The 20,936-nt window shown below is 43.8% G+C and overlaps 1 long non-coding RNA gene across 1 annotated transcript in view; it reads left to right on the top strand.

The window, feature by feature from the left end:
- Window positions 1-13,409, top strand: part of LOC137350443 (uncharacterized) — a 43,323-nt gene extending 29,914 nt beyond the window's left edge. Inside the window, exon 3 of the long non-coding RNA XR_010969421.1 lies at window positions 12,581-13,409. This is a non-coding gene — a long non-coding RNA (uncharacterized lncRNA). The remainder of the gene's footprint in view (window positions 1-12,580) is intronic.
- Window positions 13,410-20,936: the final 7,527 nt, after the last annotated feature.

The following is a 20,936-nucleotide window of genomic DNA, read 5'->3' as shown; positions in this document are numbered from 1 at the left end:
TCACTCCTGCTTTGAAGAAAACTGATTTCTTTTGCACCTTTTTTTTAGAATTAGAATTAGAACATTACAGCGCAGTACAGGCCCTTCGGCCCTCGATGTTGCGCCGACCTGTGAAACCATCTGACCTACACTATTCCATTTTCATCCATATGTCTATCCAATGACCACTTAAATGCCCTTAAAGTTGGCGAGTCTACTACTGTTGCAGGCAGGGCGTTCCACGCCCCTACTACTCTCTGAGTAAAGAAACTACCTCTAACATCTGTCCTATATCTATCACCCCTCAACTTAAAGCTATGTCCCCTCGTGTTTGCCATCACCATCCGAGGAAAAGGACTCTCACTATCCACCCTATCTAACCCTCTGATTATCTTATATGTCTCTATTAAGTCACCTCTCCTCCTCCTTCTCTCCAACGAAAACAACCTCAAGTCCCTCAGCCTTTCCTCGTAAGACCTTCCCTCCATCCCAGGCAACATCCTAGTAAATCTCCTCTGCACCCTTTCCAAAGCTTCCACATCCTTCCTATAATGCGGTGACCAGAACTGCACGCAATACTCCAGGTGCAGTCTCACCAGAGTTTTGTACAGCTGCAGCATGACCTCGTGGCTCCGAAACCCGATCCCCCGACTAATAAAAGCTAACACACCATATGCCTTCTTAACAGCCCTATTAACCTGGGTAGCAATTTTCAGGGATTTATGTACCTGGACACCAAGATCTCTCTGTTCATCTACACTACCAAGAATCTTCCCATTAGCCCAGTACTCTGCATTCCTGTTACTCCTTCCAAAGTGAATCACCTCACACTTTTCCACATTAAACTCCATTTGCCATCTCTCAGCCCAGCTCTGCAGCCTATCTATGTCCCTCTGTACCCTACAACATCCTTCGGCACTATCCACAACTCCACCGACCTTCGTGTCACTCGCAAATTTACTAACCCACCCTTCTACACCCTCTTCCAGGTCATTTATAAAAATGACAAACAGCAGTGGCCCCAAAACAGATCCTTGCGGTACACCACTAGTAACTGAACTCCAGGATGAACATTTGCCATCAACCACCACCCTCTGTCTTCTTTCAGCTAGCCAATTTCTGATCCAAAGCTCTAAATCACCTTCAACCCCATACTTCCGTATTTTCTGCAATAGCCTACCGTGGGGAACCTTATCAAACGCCTTACTGAAATCCATAGACACCACATCCACTGCTTTACCCTTATCTACCTGTTTGGTCACCTTCTCGAAAAACTCAATAAGGTTTGTGAGGCACGACCTAACCTTCACAAAACCGTGCTGACTATCGCTAATGAACTTATTCTTTTCAAGATGATTATAAATCCTGTCTCTTATAACCTTTTCCAACATTTTACCCACAACCGAAGTCAGGCTCACAGGTCTATAATTACCAGGGCTGTCTCTCCTCCCCTTCTTGAACAAGGGGACAACATTTGCTATCCTCCAGTCTTCCAGCACTATTCCTGTCGACAATGATGACATAAAGATCAAGGACAAAGGCTCTGCAATCTCCTCTCTAGCTTCCCAGAGAATCCTAGGATAAATCCCATCTGGCCCAGGGGACTTATCTATTTTCACACTTTCCAAAATTCCAAAATAACACCTCCTCCTTGTGAACCTCAATCCCATCTAGCCTAGTCGTCTGAATCTCAGTATTCTCCTCGACAACATTTTCTTTCTCTACTGTAAATACTGACGAAAAATATTCATTTAACGCTTCCCCTATCTCCTCTGATTCCACACACAACTTCCCACTACTATCCTTGATTGTCCCTCATCTGGGGCGGAATAGTGGCGCAGTGGTTAGCACCGCAGTCTCACAACTCCAGCGACCTGGGTTCAATTCCGGGTACTGTCTGTGTGGAGTTTGCAAGTTCTCCCTGTGTCTGCGTGGGTTTCCTCCGGGTGCTCCGGTTTCCTCCCACATGCCAAAGACTTGCAGGTTGATAGGTAAATTGGCCATTAGAAATTGCCCCTAGTATAGGTAGGTGGTAGGGAAAATATAGGGACAGGTGGGAATATGGGATTAGTGTAGGATTAGTATAAATGGGCGGTTGATGGTCGGCACAGACTCGGTGGGCTGAAGGGCCTGTTTCAGTGCTGTATCTCTAAACTAATCTAACTCTAGTCATTCTTTTATTCCTGATATACGTATAGAAAGCCTTCGGGTTTTCCCTGATCCTATCCGCCAATGACTTCTCGTGTCCTCTCCTTGCTCTTCTTAGCTCTCCCTTTAGATCCTTCCTGGCTAGCTTGTAACTCTCAAGCGCCCTAACTGAGCCTTCACGTCTCATCCTAACATAAGCCTTCTTCTTCCTTTTGACAAGCGCTTCAACTTCTTTAGTAAACCACGGCTCCCTCGCTCGACAACTTCCTCCTTCCCTGACAGGTACATACTTATCAAGGACACTCAGTAGCTGCTCCTTGAATAAGCTCCACATTTCGATTGTTCCCATCCCCTGCAGTTTCCTTCCCCATCCTACGCATCCTAAATCTTGCCTAATCGCATCATAATTTCCTTTCCCCCAGCTATAATTCTTGCCCTGCGGTATATACCTGTCCCTGCCCATCGCTAAGGTAAACCTAACCGAATTGTGATCACTATCACCAAAGTGCTCACCTACATTTAAATCTAACACCTGGCCGGGTTCATTACCCAGTACCAAATCCAATGTGGCATCGCCCCTGGTTGGCCTGTCTACATACTGTGTCAGAAAACCCTCCTGCACACACTGGACAAAAACAGACCCATCTAAAGTACTCGAACTATAGTATTTCCAGTCAATATTTGGAAAGTTAAAGTCCCCCATAACAACTACCCTGTTACTCTCGCCCCTGTCGAGAATCATCTTCGCTATCCTTTCCTCTACATCTCTGGAATGTCAACTTGGTGCTGTTTTGAACTGTTTTGTCATGCATTTTTTTTTACAGATTTTTATGAATAAAGCATATTTTTGGGGGGAGAAAAAGTTCAGAAAAGGTTCACTAGGCTGATTCCTCGGATGAGGGGTTTGTCTTATGAGGAAAGGTTGAGCAGGTTGGGCCTGTACTCATTGGAGTTTAGAAGAATGAGAGGTGATCTTATTGAAACATATCAGATCCTGAGGGGGCTCGACAGGCTAGATGCTGAGAGGATGTTTCCTCTCATGGGGGAATGTAGAAATAGGGCACACAGTTTCAAATTAAGGTGATTCCAATTGAAGATGGTGATGAGGAGGAATTTCTTCTCTCAGTAGGTCATTAGCGTTTGGAATTCTCTTTCCCAGCGAGCAGTGGAGGCTGGGTCAATAAATATATTCAAGGCTGAGTTCGACAGATTTTTGATTGACAAGGGAGCCAAGGGTTATGAGGGGGCAGGAAAGTGAAGTTAAGACCACGATCAGATCAGCCATGATTTTATTGAATGGCGGAGTAGGATCAAGGGGCTGAATGGCCTACTGCTGTTCCTACTTCTTATGTTCTTATACCCACACAGACAGTCCTTTTTCACAGCTACTCTAAAACGAATGATATTTTAATGATTCTTGCACACAATCCTCTCCGACTGAAACATACTTCATTCACCTGACTTCATTCTCCAAATCTAGATCCAGTACCATCTCCTTCCCCATTGGATGGAAATATACTGATTCAGAAAGTTCTCTTACACACATTCCAGGAATTCTTCTCCCTCTTTGCCCTTCACACAGTTATTTTCCCAGCCTGTATTCGGATAATTGAAATCCCCATTAGCATTACTCAGAGGTTCTTGCATCTTTCGACAATTTGCCTACAAATTTGCTCCTCTATCCACTTCCTACTATTTAGTGGCCTGGATATACACTGAGCAGTGGAATAACTCCTCTGTTGATGCATTATTCTAAACAAATAGATTCTACCTTTCAACCCTCAAGTACATTTTCTCTTCCTAGTGCTGTAACAGTATCTTTGATCAATACAGCTGCACCCACACAATCCTCTGCCTATTTTTCTTCTCTATCTTTCTTGAATACATCGCAGTGAGGAATATTAAGTTCCCATTCCTCCCCTTGTTTGATCCATGTCTCCGTTATTGCCACTGGACCACAATCCCATGTGACTGCTTGTACCTGCAGCTCACCAATCCTATTTACCATGCTGCAAGTATTTACAAACATGCACTCTAAACCTATCTCAGTCTGACTTGCATTTGTCTCTTGTTTGAGGCTTGTGTTTCTGAACTATTCTTTATTCTAATGCTGTTTGTTTCTCTCAGTCCTCGGTGCACCTTGTATCTATTCTTTAATGCTTCATCCTTGTGCCCCTCCCCCAGCAAAATTAGTATAAATCCTTTCACAAAGCATTAATTAAAGTGACTGCGAGGACATTTGTCCTGTCCATCTTGTGCAGGTCACATCAACACCAGACGTGGTGACAATGTTCCTGGAAGCTGTAGCCCTGCCTCATCCACCATTTCTCCAGCCATGCATTAACCTGTATTATCCTACTATTCCTATACTCACTAATACACATGGGAGTAATCCAAATATTATAACCTTTGTGGTCTTGCTCTTTAACTTCCTTCCCAGCTCCTAAAACTCTGATTCTAGGATCTCAACCCTTTTCTTACCCATGTCATTGGTTCCAAAATAGACCACGACTTCTGACTGTTCTTCTTCCCCATTGAACATATTTTGAAGCCTGAAAACTGGTTTCAGAATCTCACACTTGGTCCCATTGCCAAGCGGCTGGGGGTGGGTGGAGGGGGGGAGGGGGGAGGCTGCACCGAGGTCCCCCCACTGCTGGTAATATGCGGCGGGCCTTTCCCGAAGTCGGGGGTCGAGGCGGGCCTCTTCCCGCAGAATTTTATGGCCCCCTCCTGCCGTGACCCATGACATCGAGAGGCTGGTAAAATTCAGCCCAATATGTTCAGCTGCAATGGCGGTTCATGCTGCCCTCTTCTGGTCATTGGCTGACTTCCATGCAAAGTTTCCATAAAATGAATGTCATGTGGATATATTGCCAGGACAGGGGAGTATCATTTTGAGATGTTTTTAGGAAAAAGCAGCGCACTTAGACTAATTGGAGAACACTGCCAAATATACAGCACTGGCACGATGGGCCAAATGGTCTCTTTGTTCACTATTCTATGATTCTATGAACATTTCCCTTCCTAATTTCACATTTTCTACAACTGCAGCATTTGGCTTTGGAAAGCTCTGGTGTGTAGACTTTTCCTAGAACTGCAAATAGTACCTTGTGACAATATAAACTGTCAGTGTGTGTATGTGGGTATCACATTTATATACGAAATGAGTGCTGAAGTTATGACGGTATCAGTTGTAAATGTATTTTCATTATGTTTCTAATCTACATCATGTTATACATGTCTGTGATTGAAACTGTGATCCTGTAAATGATGAGTTTTATTGATCATTCATTAGATATGGACATCGTTTACAAGGCCAACATTTACTGCCCATCCCGACTTGCCCTTGAGCTGCTGCTGCTGAACCGGCTTCCTGAACAGCTGCAGCCCATGTGGATTTGCAGTTTTTCTTGTTGTTGTTCATTTGAAACAGATGAACGGTATGCTCAGGCATTTCAGAGAGCAGTAAAGAGTTAACTACATTGCTGTGAGTTTGAAGTCACACATGGGCCAGACCAGGTGAGGACAGCAGATTTCCTGTCCTGACAACATCAGTGAACCAATAATCCAGTTGTTTCATTGTCACCATTACTGATACAAGCTATTTATTGCTGATTTATTTCATTAACTGAACTTAAATTCTGCAAATGTGGTGATAGGACTTGAAATCACTGTCACCAAATTATTACTGGGATTTGAAATCACTGTCACCAGATTATTAGTCCAGGCCTCTGGATTACTAGTGCAGTAAATATTACCACTATTTTACTGTAGCCGGGGGTGCATCAATGGGCTCATTATGAATAAATGTGTGTGTCTGTATGTGTGGTTTTGGAATATATTTGTGTGTATCATTGTGTATAAATGTACTTAGGTGTTATTAATAAATAAGACAGAAATAAATAAACAGATAATTTTTTTGAATAAGACAATTCAACCTGAATAAATAATACAAATTCATGCAAGTAAGCATGTAAGCAGTATTTAACAAAAGAAATCAAAAATGTTCGTCTTTAACATGGATAAAAGGAAGAGCAAATGTAACAGGGCTTTAAGATGATAAACTCATCGAATCAGTGACTGGTTACAGCACAGAAGGAGGCCATTCAGCCCATCGTGTCAATGCCAGCTCTCTGCAAGAGCAACTCACCTAGTCTCAATCCCCTGCCTTTTCTCCATTGCCCTGCAAATTTTTCTCCTCAGGTAATTATCCAATTCTCTTTTGAAGGCCTCGATTGAACCTGCCTCCACCGCACTCTCAGGCAGTGCCTTCCAGATCCTAACTACTCGCTGCTTAAAATAGTTTTTCCTCATGTTGCCATTGATTCTTTAGTCAATCATCTTAAATCAGTGTCCTCTGGTTGTCGATCCTTCCAGCAATGGGAACAGTTTCTCCCTATCTACTCTGTCCAGACACAAGAACACAAGAACATCAGTAGTATGAGAAATGGTCCATTTTCCTGCTGATATTTCTATTGCCTCACCTCAATAAAAACAATAACAATCATCTCCTTGGGTTTCATGGTTTATTGAATGAATTTGCAGTCCTGACACAGTGTGAATCCACAGAAGTCATCGATAAGGTCCATCTACTGCCTCGTGACATGGTGTAGCTGGCTCTATTCTGTCAATGGAAGTAATTCGCATTGGCATTACATACTATATTGCTTGCTTGCTAGCTAATGCATTTGTGCTGCTCTCCATTGATGTTTGTATGCTACTTTATTTACAGGGAGAAATATGTTTTAAATCAGACTGTGTTTTGAAGGCATCAGATTGGCTATACAATTTATATACAGATTAATTGCCTCCATGTCTGTGGCTGAGTCAATAATTTTGTCAAATGTCCATGGTGCAACATCAACATGTCAGTGCCTATCCCTGCACAGATAAGAGGGGCTCCCTCTTCATTTAGGGTAGGAGGGAGGGGGAATGGCTTTCCCAGAAGACATAAATCTCAAAGAACACATCCATTCGGAGTTTTGACTGAACTGAACTGCACAGAATGTTGTGAGATAACAATCCAGTTCCTTTTCCCACTCTCTTGGGGCTTGAGGAAAAAATGTTCTTTAAAACAAAGAAAGAAATGCACTGGACACATTCAACTGGAGAAACTGGATCAAAATTCTTTGCCGCTGTTTGTTGTTCCACCTCCCCTAAAGGTTTAATGGGTGTATGTGGCGTGGCAATGGAATGATGGAAACTCGGAAACCCCAAGGTAGATTTGCCCAGATTTGTGCTGAGCTGATGTACCACATTTAGTCTCAGTGTCCTTAGTTTAAGAATGGGAAAACGTAGCCAGGATTCCTCCTCCTAATAGCAATTCAGTGACTTGATGTCAATTACACAGGGATGGACCTGAGGCAAGGGAGAGATTAAGCTCAACTTGTGATGTGCTCCAAGCAGCCTGTCAACAATGGCTCTCTCAGCTCACACATGAAGAATGTTCTAGAGGGCTGACCGAACCCATGGATCATAATCCCAGTGAGGACTCAACAACCAGAGGAGGAGAAAAAGTTAAAAAAAACAATGATTGGATAAAATAATTGAAATGCTATTTGTAAAGTTATATATAATGCAATAGTTCATGCTGCAACAAAACAACATGATGTGGGTTTGAACCCGTAAGTGCCCAGCAGTAATATTCTCCATCTACAGACTAGGAGGCTCCTCAGTGAAAGTGAAATTGGAGTGTCAGCCTAGGACATGAAGGCTAGTGCCAGTTATTTTAGCAAACCAAGACACACAGGTTCAACTGGTAGAAAGCAAAATTAGGACTGATGTCAGGTGTTCCGTACACAAATAGTGATCGCCATGTGGAAAAGACTTCCAGATAGGGCAGTGAAGATAAAAAAGCTTGGCAACATTGAAGAAACAGTTGGAGAGTGTGGGAGTGAGGGATGCAGTTCTTTCTGCATCAATGAGCTGGCTGCGAGGTTTGCTAGTGTCACTCGGGAGGGTTTACACTAGTGTGGCATGGGGGTGGGAACCAGAGCAGTAGGACAGCAAGTGAAATAAATGAAGAGGAACTAGTATATAAGGCCAGGAAGGCTAAGAGGAAGAGCAGGCAGGGAGATGTTGCGGAGAACAGCGGGACTGGTGGTCTGAAGTGCATTTGTTTCAATGCCAGAAGTATAACAGAAGGCAGACGAACTTAGAGCTTGGATTAGTACTTGGAACGATGATGTTGTTGCTTTTACAGAGACTTGGTTGAGGGAAGGACAGGATTGGCAGCTAAATGTTCCAGGATTTAGAAGCTTCAGGCGGGATAGAGGGGGATGTAAAAGGGGTGGGGGAGTTGCATTACATTAAGGAGAATATCACAGCTGTACTGCGGGAGGACACCTCGGAGGGGTCATGCAGCGAGGCAATATGGGTGGAGCTCAGGAATAGGAAGGGTGCAGTCACGATGTTGGGGGTTTACGACAGGCCTCCCAACAGCCAGCAGATATGTAGACAGATTTTGGAAAGATGTAAAGGTAACAGGGTTGTCGTGGTGGGTGATTTTAACTTCCCCTATATTGACTGGGACTCACTTAGTGCTAGGGGTTTGGATGGGGCAGAATTTGTAAGGAGCATCCAGGAGGGCTTCTTGAAACAATATGTAGATAGTCCAACTAGGGATGGGACCGTACTGGACCTGGTATTGGGGAATGAGCCCGGCCAGGTGATCAAAGTTTCAGTAGGGGCGCATTTCGGGAACAGTGACCATAATTCCATAAGTTTTAAGGTACTTATGGATAAGAATAAGAGTAGTCCTCGGGTGAAGGTGCTAAATTGAGGGAAGGCTAATTATAACAATATTAGGCAAGAACTGAAGAATTTAGATTGGGGGCGGCTGTTTGAGGGTAAATCAACATCTGACATGTGGGAGTCTTTCAAACGTCAGTTGATTAGAATCCAGGACCAGCATGTTCCTGTGAGGAAGAAGGATAAGTTTGGCAAGTTTCGGGAACCTTGGATAACACGGGATATTGTGAGCCTCGTCAAAAAGAAAAAGGAAGCATTTGTAAGGGCTGGAAGGCAAGGAACAGACGAATCCCTTGAGGAATATAAATGCAGTAGGAAGGAACTTAAGCAAGGAGTCAGGAGGGCTAAAAGGGGTTATGAGAAGTCATTGGCAAACAGGATTAAGGAAAATCCCAAGGCTTTTTACACGTATATAAAGAGCAAGAGGGTAACCAGGGAAAGGGTTGGCCCATTCAAGGACAGAGAAGGGAATCTATGTGTGGAGCCAGAGGAAATGGGCGAGGTACTAAATGGGTACTTTGCATCAGTATTCACCAAGGAGAAGGACTTGGTGGATGATGAGCCTAGGAAAGGGAGTGTAGATAGTCTCAGTCATCTCATTATCAAAAAGGAGGAGGTGTTGGGTGTCTTGCAAAGCATTAAGGTAGATAAATCCCCAGGGCCTGATGGGATCTATCCCAGAATACTGAGGGAGGCAAGGGAAGAAATTACTGGGGCCTTGACAGAAATCTTTGCATCCTCATTGGCTACAGGTGAGGTCCCAGAGGACTGGAGAATAGCCAATGTTGTTCCTTTGTTTAAGAAGGGTAGCAAGGATAATCCAGGAAATTATAGGCCGGTGAGCCTTATGTCAGTGGTAGGGAAATTATTAGAGAGGATTCTTCGGGACAGATTTATTCCCATTTTGAAACAAACGAACTTATTAGCGAGAGGCAGCATGGTTTTGTGAAGGGGAGGCCGTGTCTCACTAATTTGATTGAGTTTTTTGAGGAAGTGACAAAGATGATTGATGAAGGAAGGGCAGTGGATGTTATTTATATGGACTTCAGTAAAGCCTTTGACAAGGTCCCTCATGGCAGACAGATACAACAGGTGAAGTCACACGGGATCAGAGGGGAGCTGGCAAGATGGATACAGAACTGGCTCGGTCATAGAAGACAGACGGTAGCAGTGGAAGGGTGCTTTTCTGAATGAAGGGCTGTGACTAGTGGTGTTCCGCAGGGATCAGTGCTGGGACCTTTGCTGTTTGCAGTATATATAAATGATTTTGAGGAAAATGTAGCTGGTCTGATTAGTAAGTTTGCGGACGACACAAAGATTGGTGGAGCTGCGGACAGTGATGAGGATTGTCAGAGGATACAGCAGGATATAGATCGGTTGGAGACTTGGGCGGAGAAAATGCAGATGGAGTTTAATTCAGACAAATGTGAGGTAATGCATTTTGGAAGGTCTAATGCAGGTGGGAAGTATACAGTAAATGGCAGAACCCTTAGGAGTATTGACAGGCAGAGAGATCTGGGCGTACAGGTCAACAGGTCACTGAAAGTGGCAACGCAAGTGGATAAGGTAGTCAAGAAGGCATATGGCATGCTTGCCTTCATCGGTTGGGGCATAGAGTACAAAAATAGGCAAGTCATGCTGCAGCTGTACAGAACTTTAGTTAGGCCACAGAATATTGCATGCAATTCTGGTCACCACACTACCAGAAGGATGTGGAGGCTTTGGAGAGGGTACAGAAGAGGTTTATCAGGATGTTGCCTGGTCTGGAGGGCATTAGCTATGAGGAGAGGTTGGATAAACTCGGATTGTTTTCACTGGAACGACGGAGGTGGAGGGGCGACATGATAGAGGTTTACAAAGTTATAAACGGCATGGACAGAGTGGATAGTCAGAAGCTTTTTCCCAGGGTGGAAGAGTCAGTTACTAGGGGACATAGGTTTAAGATGAGAGGGGCAAAGTTTAGAGGGGATGTGCGAGGGTGGTGAGTGCCTGGAACTTGCTGCCAGGGGAGGTGGTGGAAGCAGGTACCATCGAGACGTTTAAGAGGCATCTTGACAAATACATGAATAGGATGGGAATAGAGGGATATGGGCCCCGGAAGTGCAGAAGGTTTTAGTTTAGCCAGGCATCAAGATCGGCGCAGGCTTGGAGGGCCGAATGGCCTGTTCCTGTGCTGTACTGTTCTTTGTTCTTTGTTCCTGTGAATAGGCCAGATGGCATTCCTCAGAATCCCAATGTTTATAACCTGTAAGGCTGAATAGCTACATGTCTGGGGATATGTTATCTGTTTGCTTTGTAGTCTGAGTGAAGTGGCTTGCATTGGCAAAACAACCAATGGAAAAGAGATAACTCACCTACATGAGACTCCCTCTCATGCAGAGTGACAAGGTTACGATAAGCACGGTGAGGACACAGAACTGTGAGCTCAAGGTACAGCTAACAGATCTCCAAAATAGATTTGTCAAACCTGTATGTATTTTACATCACCTCTTTGTAAAACCCTAGATCTTATTCACAAATGTGTTGCTGAATCTATTTCACTAATCCTCACATCAACTGGAGCCATTATGAAGTCCTTGTGGTCAAAATCCTGAAGTTCCCTCTTCCATTTTGGGTGTATTTAGACTGCATTTTCGATCAGTGTGAAGTGGTTTCAGCTTTGCACTGACACTTTTATTGTGTTCATTCAGAGGTAATGTAAGATCCATCTTCGAAAAGGGTGACAGAACTAAGCCGAATAATTGCAGCCCAGTTAATTTAACATCTATGTTAGTTGAGTGAGTATGTTCAAGACTGAGATTGGTAGAGTGTTGGACACGAATGGAAACAAGGGAAATGGGGATAGGGTGGGAAATGGATTGAGGTAGAAGATCAACCATGATCTTATTGGATGGTGGAGAGGCTCGAGGGGCCGTACAATCTACACCCGCTCCTATTTCTTATTTTCTAGGTCAATGTTTAGAATCTTTAAAGATAAAATTACTAAATATCCAAGTGAGAAAATAATTAGAAGCAGAAACACTGGTTTCATAAAGGAAAATCGTGCTCGACAAAACCCAATAGAGTTCTTTCGAAGTGACAGATAATGGTGGCCGTGTGTACAGGGACATTCGGAATGCCTTGGAAAAGTTAGTAGAGAGGAGACCATTGGAGAAGATTAACACTTTTGGAATTAGGGGAAGGGGATGAAATGGGATTAAAAACTGGTTCTGAGGGAGGGGAGAGTAGGAGTTAAGGGCAGTTTCTCCGTGGGGATGGAAGTGGGGAGCAGTGCCCCACACGGTTCTGTTCTAGTGCTGCTAATTTGTAGTGTGTAAGGTCACTTGTGCACTTGGCGAGGAGTGAATTATGGTGCGGGGCATGGGGAAGGTGCAAAAAGGCCATCTTTAAGAAAAGGAGTCTGGCCTCAAAGGTCGGGGCAGAAACACTTGTGACACCATGCAGTCACATTGACTACCTCGTATGCATGGGTTTGGCCTGTGTTGACAGCCTGAGCAATAAGGGAATAATTTTTTTCTACAGAATGTAACATTTGTTTCGATTTAGGTTGAGTTGAAGAATGACGGATTTTATACAATTGAGAAACTGCTTGTTTGTCTTATGGATTTTGTTGAACCCAGACTGAGCCAGAACACTTCAATAACCTGAAACATTCTCAGCACAGTAACTTTTTATTCATGTGATTGTGTTTTTTACTCCCCAGATCTAGAAGACAGCAGCTTGACAGATGATATTGAGTCTTCAAGCACTTCACTGAGCTGCTGTGCTTCCAGCAGAGGCTCTGCAGCAAGAGCAGGCTTGCCTTCCGAAGACTGCACTACTAAACAGACCATACAACTTACCGAAGAAATCCAGAACCCACAAGTCAAACAGAACTCATCCCTGACCTTTTGTAAATGTATTCACTTTCTCTACAAGCATGAAAAAACATGAGATAATCAAGATTAGAGCCGTCCGACAATCTGATCCATTCAAGCACGGGGAATAAGATTTTTTGGGGAGTGGGAGATGTTTGTAAATAGTTAAGGATCTAAAGGCTAAATGTGTTGATGAGCAACATTGTGGTCGAACGCGAGGAATTTTGAGACCAGAGAAGCATTGGTTCTACAAAACACCAGCGTTAATCTAGCATGACCTCTAATAATGCCTCATCAAAAAGATGACTATAATTCATAACCGAGTTCCTTTAACTTCTGTAAACAGCTGCTTTGAAACTGTTTACAAACATAATCACTTATATTGTGGATTTTTAAAAACCCAGTGTAATAAGTTCCTCTCCTTCCCAGAGATTTAAGTTATTATCATTCTCAAATGACATTAATCGGATTGTCCCAATCAGTAGCCATTTGACCTGTCTGCTTTTGTAGACTAATTACACTCTATCCTCAAGGCTCAATGGGAACTCAGTGCATTTGTGTAAAAACCAGACAGGGAATTGTGAAAATAAACTAAATCTGTGTTTTTTAAGCTGCTGAAAACAAATTGCACGTTTTAATTTAGAAATGCATTTTGTCAAGTTCTCCCAATGGTCTAGTGGTAAAGGCACTGCCGTTCACCTGACATTCAACCATATGAACCAGAGGATCTCAGGCTTGATTCCCACTCTTGATTGAGTTAGCTAATTTCAACTAGAGACGCTGTTGGGGCTGCTGCAGTTACCTTAGTCACCACTTGAGCCATGTAGGTTTGGTGCTCCGAAGTCGGAGATGATAAAGGGGGTGCAGAAGGGAACGGTGGCCTCATTCCCTGTCTCTGTTCAAGTTTTGGAGCTGGGAGATCCACCAAACACCACCAGGTTTCATCAATTTCTGTCTCCGCTGGGCAAGCTAATATTGTCACTTGCTGTCCTTCCATCCTCTTCGCAACCACTCACAATCACTCTGGTGAGCAGATTGTTGAGGTATTTGCTGTTTGCTTCTCTCATTGCAGTGTGTCAGGGGCCTGGAGAACATGACCTTTGGAGATGTTGGATGGTTTTGGAGGGTGCTGGACTCAATCATTAACCTGTTGAGGAATAAGCAGAACAAAGAGATGCTAATGCTTGAGGTGCTGTCATACATGATTCAGTTGAGAGAAAATACTAATCCACCCTTTGTCGATACAATCCTCAGCAGAATTCAGTCACTCTTTGAGGGAAGGTGTGAGAAAGTACAGGTGGAAATGTTCCAATGTGTTGGGAAACTTGACCAAGTGGAATCTGAGGGTGAAGATCTTTCTTCTACCAACAGGTCCATTCCAAACTGGTTCACTTATTGTTGCACTTGGATGGAAAGAGTGAGGAGATCATCAGATCTTGTAGGTCAACACTGTGGATGATCTTGCCACTTACTGGATCTGCCGAGGCTTCCTCATAGATATCTAGAGGAGCCCAATGGGAGTTACATGGACTTCCTCAGATACCTATCACAGCAGTTAGTTTAAGATGCTTCGAAACCTGTGGAGCTTTTATCACTTCTCCAAGGAAGACAGTCACAGTGACTGCCTGACAGTGTTGGATCTTAAAGATGTGAGAAGCCAGCTGCTCCACAATACCAGGCAGACTGGGACCAGCATATTCCACCATTGCTCTGGCAGCAGAACAACCCCCTTGTTGAATTTGCAGAGGTTCATCATCTGTTCCCATCCTCCATTTCTTTCCATGTATTCAGCTCCGTCTCTATAATTGTCTGATTCAAAGGGATCTTTAGTGTCTCCACACTATTGACACACAAATCCCTACTTATAGATGTTTGAAATTTAGCTGTGAATTCTCTCTGCTGTGATTCACTCTCAGAAACAAAACCATTGATCAGAGAAAGATCAATTCCTATACCATGGATTGTGAGTTATTCTTCAATAATGAGCAGGAGCAGCTCCGAGAACACGCGTGACCTTTTCAACTTTACTCCTGCAGCAGCTGGAACGTGTCTGACCCGCCCGGTGGGTTACCTGGTGGACGAGCTGTGTAATGAACTGCTGCTGTACCCCACCAGAATGAAACCTAAAGACACAGACCTCGATCCTCCTCCACCTCCTCCTCTTCAGAACAACAAACTGATCATTCTTTCAACATGACCTACACATTTGTAAATGTATGGATTGTAATTAAATAAATATTCTGTTGTGTTATTGTAACTATTGGTGAATCTTCAAACCCATTCAGGGAGGCAGTATTCCTGACACAGAGCAGCAGTGAGCAGGAGGAACTGGGGATAACATTGAGGAGAAATCTGTCTCTCCCCCGGGAGTGACAGAAGCAGGAGGTCTCAGCTGAGGATTCCAAGAGCAAGATCTCCGAGGCCTCGGCTGGTAAAGATCAATGATTGATGAGCATTGGTCTCACACACAGGCTGTGGAGACAGTCTCTTCTCTCCTGGTGCAGATGACGGGACAATTGGAGGAGTCCAGAACTCACACCGACAACACAATGAGGGAGGCAACACATGAAGTGAGGAAGACCCTGGGCACTGGCCGTCCGGGAGATCAATGTAGCTGCCAACCAGACATTAGGAGGAGGGTAGAAGAGCTCTGGTCACTTCTACAGTGACAACAGTTACTGCTTCCATAGCTGGCATTCTGACAACGTAGCCTTGACTGCTCAGAAACTGCAGTTTCATCATCATTGCCATAACTCCTGGTAAATCCCTGATCCAGAATTAGCCCACTGTGTGTTCACATTTAGCCATTTCTCTCCCGTCGCTCCAGTCATTTGATTCTGGTGGGTGCACTGTCACAAAATGATCAGAGTTACAGAGGCTCAGAGAGGGAAATCATGGCAGAAATCCCAATGGTCACTTCTGATGTGGAGTTTTGCTGAGGGGCCGTGTCCCACTTCACTTGCCAGACCAGCTCCCAGAAGTGGGTGGTTTTCAGAAGGAAATTCCAGATGGTGATTTTGGGATACGGGTGCTGTGATAATAAGACTCGCCTGTTTGAAATCTGGTTTTCACACAACATTCTGATGACCATAATTTGAAATTGCCTGGAGGCATGAAAACAGAAAGCTGCAGTTCATCATTCGAGTGCTGATTTGAAGCAATGTTCTTGGTGCAGTATAAGTGGGTTCCACACACACATTTCCACTGAAGGTGTGAAGTGTGCTGTCTGACACACAGCAGCATGTTTCAGGATCACTCAGGGACTGAGGGAACGAAGGCACAGGTTCACAGATACAGTACTGGAGGTCTTGATGGAGGAGGTCCAAAGGAGGAGGAATGTCCTGTACTTAGAGGAGAAGGAGTCCACCTCCCTCTCCTGTCTCTCCTGTCCTTCTCTCCTGCCGTGGCTGGTGCTGCTCAGCCTGGCCTCGTGTCCTCCTCCCATTCCTCCTGCAGACCGAGCAAGATGTCAATGACCAAACGCTCCCTTTCTCCTGCTGATTCCTATAAAGTTTCCAATAAGGTGGAGTAACACAGCACTTACTCTTTATAGGTGAAATCCTCAGAGTATTTCCCGAGTAAATGCTGACAGAGTGTTGGTGAAGTCTTGACAAAGTTTCCCAGAAAGTCTCCCAACGTGTTTCAAATGTCCTCTTCAAACCTCCAGCAGTAAGTGAACAGTAAAAGGTGATTAATCTTTAAATAGCACTTGAAATCCTCAGCGATGACTTGTTTACTCCTGTCACTGTCAGGAGACGGTGTGAGTTCAAGAGCCAGCCACCAAAATGCTGAACTGAGCAAGATGTCGATGACTAAACACTCCCTTTGTCCTGGTGACTCTGATAGGGAGGGGTCGACCCAACTCACAATCTCACTGATTTCACACAAATCATAAACTGCAGGACTGTCTGTGAAATTAACCTCCAATGTAGCATTCAAAATAAAATATGAATTCATAATTTAATAGTTTGTTTTAAAACTCCTCTGTGGTCACTGTGATACAAAAACACTTCACTTCCTTCATGTGATGATGTGATCTTCCAAAAGGAAATTGAAACAGTCCTCGTTCAGGAGTGAGAATTCTTCTGGTCACTGGCTGCAGAGTTAAAGGTGCCAACAATAGCTTCCTCTCTTGCGGATTTCCACTGTAATCACAGTTTCATACAACAAGGAAAGTGTTTACCAGCATATATCAGCAGTATGGAATTCTGTTGTGTTTACAGGAAAGGGAGGTGGGAACAGGACAGGTACATGGGATTAGGACGACTGCTCATGTGGAGGATGATCACCAGTAATCTATCAGAGATCAGATTACACCAGAGAGACTCCAAAAGAGAAACTGGTGTTGAATTTGTGAGGCTTGCTTTGTGGAATGCTTTAGTATTTGATGAGAATGTTGAACCAGTGAAATTTTGCAGCTGTGGGATGACAGTTACCTGAATAGATATTATAATATTTATTGCAACATTAAGGTACCATGTGTACTGAGTGTAACAACGTTAGCAGCATCCAATCATACAGCTGTGAAATATCTGCAAATGTTGCTATTTATGTCGTGAGACAAATTGAAAAGTGTTTAATTTCTCTGCGATTTAAGTAGACATCTAGTCACTGGACCCAGAACCCTGAAGTGGAAGAAAATCATTCTCGTTCCCGAGGGACTGCCTAAGAAGAAGAAGAAGAAGAAGAAGAATGGAATAAAGTAACACCCTGACAGTTCATTAATTGTCTGTATGGAACCTTGCAGAATTTGGAAGACAGGCAGAAAAGTCAAAGTCACTGTCCTGGTCCCAAGCCCTCCACTCTTCCAATATTACATATTTACATCTCTATAAAGGAGATGGCTTTTTGGTAAAGGAGCAGAATTCCTGCTGTGTATTTGTGTGAGGTCCTGGGTTCAAATCATACATAAGCCCTCATTTTGCCAGTAACATTAGAACTTGTAAGTGAAGTATTTAATACTTTTTCCCATGCGAATTGTGAAATTTACAGTAGTCTGCTACAAAAGAGGTTGAACCTCTGTTGAAAAAGGGAGCGAAGGAAAGACCGAGTAATTACAGGCCAGTCAGACTAACCTCAGTCATGGCCCAATAACTGGAACCTATTCTGAGAGACAGAATAAACTGTCAGTTCGAAAAGCACAGGTTAATCAAGGATAGTCAGCATGGATTTTTAAGCGAAGATCTTGTTTGACCAACTTGATGGAATTTTTTGAAGAAGTAACAAGGAAGATAAATGAGGGTAGTGCAACTGACGTGTCCCACATGGATGTTAGCAAGGCATTTGACAAGGTCCCACATGGCAGACTGGTTAAAAAAATAAAAACCTATGGGATACAGGGAAATGCAGTAAGGTGGATACAAAATTAGCTCAGTGGCAGGAAACAAAGGGTAATTGTGACGGGTGTTTTAGCGACCGAAGGGCTGTTTCCAGTGGTGTTCTGCAGGGCTCAGTACCAGGTCCCCTGCTTTTTGTGGTACATATTAGCGATTTGGAAGTAGGGGGCATGATCAAGACCTTTGCAGACGACACAAAGATTGGCCATGAGGTAGATAATGAGGAGGATAGCTGTAGGCTGCAGGAAGATATTGATGGTTTGGTCAAGTGGGCAGAAAAGTGGCAAATGGAATTCAACCTGGAGAAGTGTGAGGTGATGCATTTGGGGAGGTCAAACAAGGCAACAGAATACACCATACTGAGAAGTATAGAGGAAGTGAGAGACCTTGGATTGAATGTCCACAGATCCCTGAAGATGGCAGGACAGGTCGATAAGGTGGTTAAGAAGGCAGATGGAATCCTTTCCTTTGTTAGCCGAGGTATAGAATACAAGAGCAGCGAGCTTATGCTGCAACTGTATAACTCATGGGTTAGGCTACAACTTGAGTTCTGTGTGCAGTTCTGGACACCTCATTACAGAAAGGATGCAATTGCACCAGAGAAGATACAGAGGAGATTTACAAGGATGTTGCCAGGACTGGAAAAATGCAGCTATGAGGAAAGACTGGATAGGCTGGGGCTGTTCTCCTTGGAACAGAGAAGGCTGAGAGGAGATCTGATTGAAATGTACAAAATTTTGAGCGGTCTAAATAGAGTGGAAGTGCAAGGTCTATTCACCTTAGCAGAGAGGTCAGTGACGAGGAGGCATAGATTTAAAGTGATTGGTAGAAAAATTAGAGGGGAGACGAGGAAAAACCTTTTCACCCAGAGGATGGTGTGGGTGTGGAACTCACTGCCTGAAAGGGTGGTTGAGACAGAAACCCTCAACTCATCCAAAAGGAGTCTGGATAATCACCTCAAGTGCCGTAATCTGCAGGGCTACGGACCAAATGCTGGAAGGTGGGATTAGAACAGGTGGATCATTTTTCAGCCGCCACAGACATAATGGGCCAAGTGGCCTCTTTCTGTGCGCTACACTTTCTATGATTCTGTGATTCTTAACTCTCTCCAGCATCTTGCTTATTGATTTTCTTGTTTTTCTTGTTTTTCACTTTGTCGATGCCTTTGAATAATTGTGGATCCTTCTTCAGAGTGTCTTCTTTCACCAGGTAATTCTGACCTCTGATGATGTTGATCGTAATCAGCTTCAATTCGCTGTTAGTTTTGGAACTGAGCAGATTTCCTTTGCTTGAGTCTACAACATGGAACTCAGTCTGACATGTGGACCCATGGGAGGATTTGAATGCCACCCCTGCGTTGGAGTTGCATCCATCCAATAAGAGAGCGAGTAGAAGTGACAGTTCTGTCAGTCGAACATGAGACTTTTAATGGCAGGGTTGTGAGTTTGAGTGCCATTCTGTTTTTCCCTTTTTTAAGGCTTCATGAGCAGAGAGTACAGGGAGTGTTTGAAATGAGCAAGTCTCGCTTTGATTCAGGACTCTTACCTCTCTGCAGCATCTCACGATGAAAGATTGAATTTGATCTCATTTCATTCTCAGCTCGGGGTCTGTGTGGCTCAGTGGCACTTCTGGCTGTCTCCCGCTTCACAATCCATCAGTACTGAGAAAGCAATGGGGAATATTACTCACATGTTGTGTTCTTTAATTTTTTGGAAAACTTGAATGTATGTATTTTCTTCCAAAACAAGGACACCAAGCCACTGTTAATGTCGGGCTTAAATAGTTCAGTTGGGAGAGCGTTAAATTGAAGATCTAAAGGTTCCTGGTTCAATCCTGGGTTTCAGCAATTTTGCTTCCTTAGGCGTCCCTTGCCTTGGTTCTGATTTTCCGGTTGCACAATTTACTTTGAAATTATTTACCAAGCACCAGTGGATTGAATTTGAGAAACAACACAGAGTCATTTACAGCACAGAAGGTGGTCGTTTGGCCTATCACGTCCATGCTGGCTCTCCCCGGAGCAATCGAGTCAGTTCCACTCACCAGCTCGATCCCTTTCCTCCTGCAAGTTTCTTTCCTTCAAGTATCCATCTAATTTCCTTTTCAAATCATTGATTGTCTCTGCTTCCACCACACTCGTGGGCCAAGACATTACTACCCACAGCATAAAAAATTCCACCTCATCAAGGATGGGAAATACTTATATCTTCTATATTTGCTTATTCTCTATTTCTATGAGAATAGACTGACAGTCAACATGAAAGGAAACCCAAAAATCTTCGAGCAGCATGTAAATGATAAGTGGGTAGTAAGAGGTTGAGTCGGGCCTATTAGGGACAAAAAGGATAATATAAGCTTAGAGGTGCAGGGCAATGTTAATCTACTTAATGAGTACTTTGTATCAGTGATCACTAAGGAAGTGGAATTTGACAAAATATCAGTCGAAGTGAAGAGAGTCGAGTCAATGGAGAGGGTACAAATTGAGAGAGGGAGGTACTAAAAAGGCTGGCTGTGCTTAGGGAAGATAAATCACCTGGTCCGGATGGCTCACATCCCAGGTTGCGAAAGGAAATGCGGATGCAGATAACGGAAGGGCTTGCTATAATCTTCCAATCTTCCCTGGATACGGGGGAGGTGCCAGAGGATTAAACAGTGGCAAATGCGACACCCTTATTCAAGAAAGGGTGTAAGGACAGTCCGGGTAACTACAGGCTAGTTAGATTAACAGCAGCGGTGGGTAAGGTTTTAGAAAGAATAATCAGGGTAAAAAATCAACAGTCACTTGGAGAGGTTCGAGTTAATTAAGGAGAGTGAGCATGGATTTATAAATGGGAGTTCATGCTTGACTAATCTAACTGCATTTTTTGAT

The sequence above is a fragment of the Heterodontus francisci genome, chromosome 35 (genome assembly GCF_036365525.1).
Source record: "Heterodontus francisci isolate sHetFra1 chromosome 35, sHetFra1.hap1, whole genome shotgun sequence".
In the NCBI taxonomy this organism is placed as follows: Eukaryota; Metazoa; Chordata; class Chondrichthyes; order Heterodontiformes; family Heterodontidae; genus Heterodontus; species Heterodontus francisci.
Note: the sequence above shows the minus strand (reverse complement) of the source record. Positions and strands in the feature narration are given on the sequence as shown.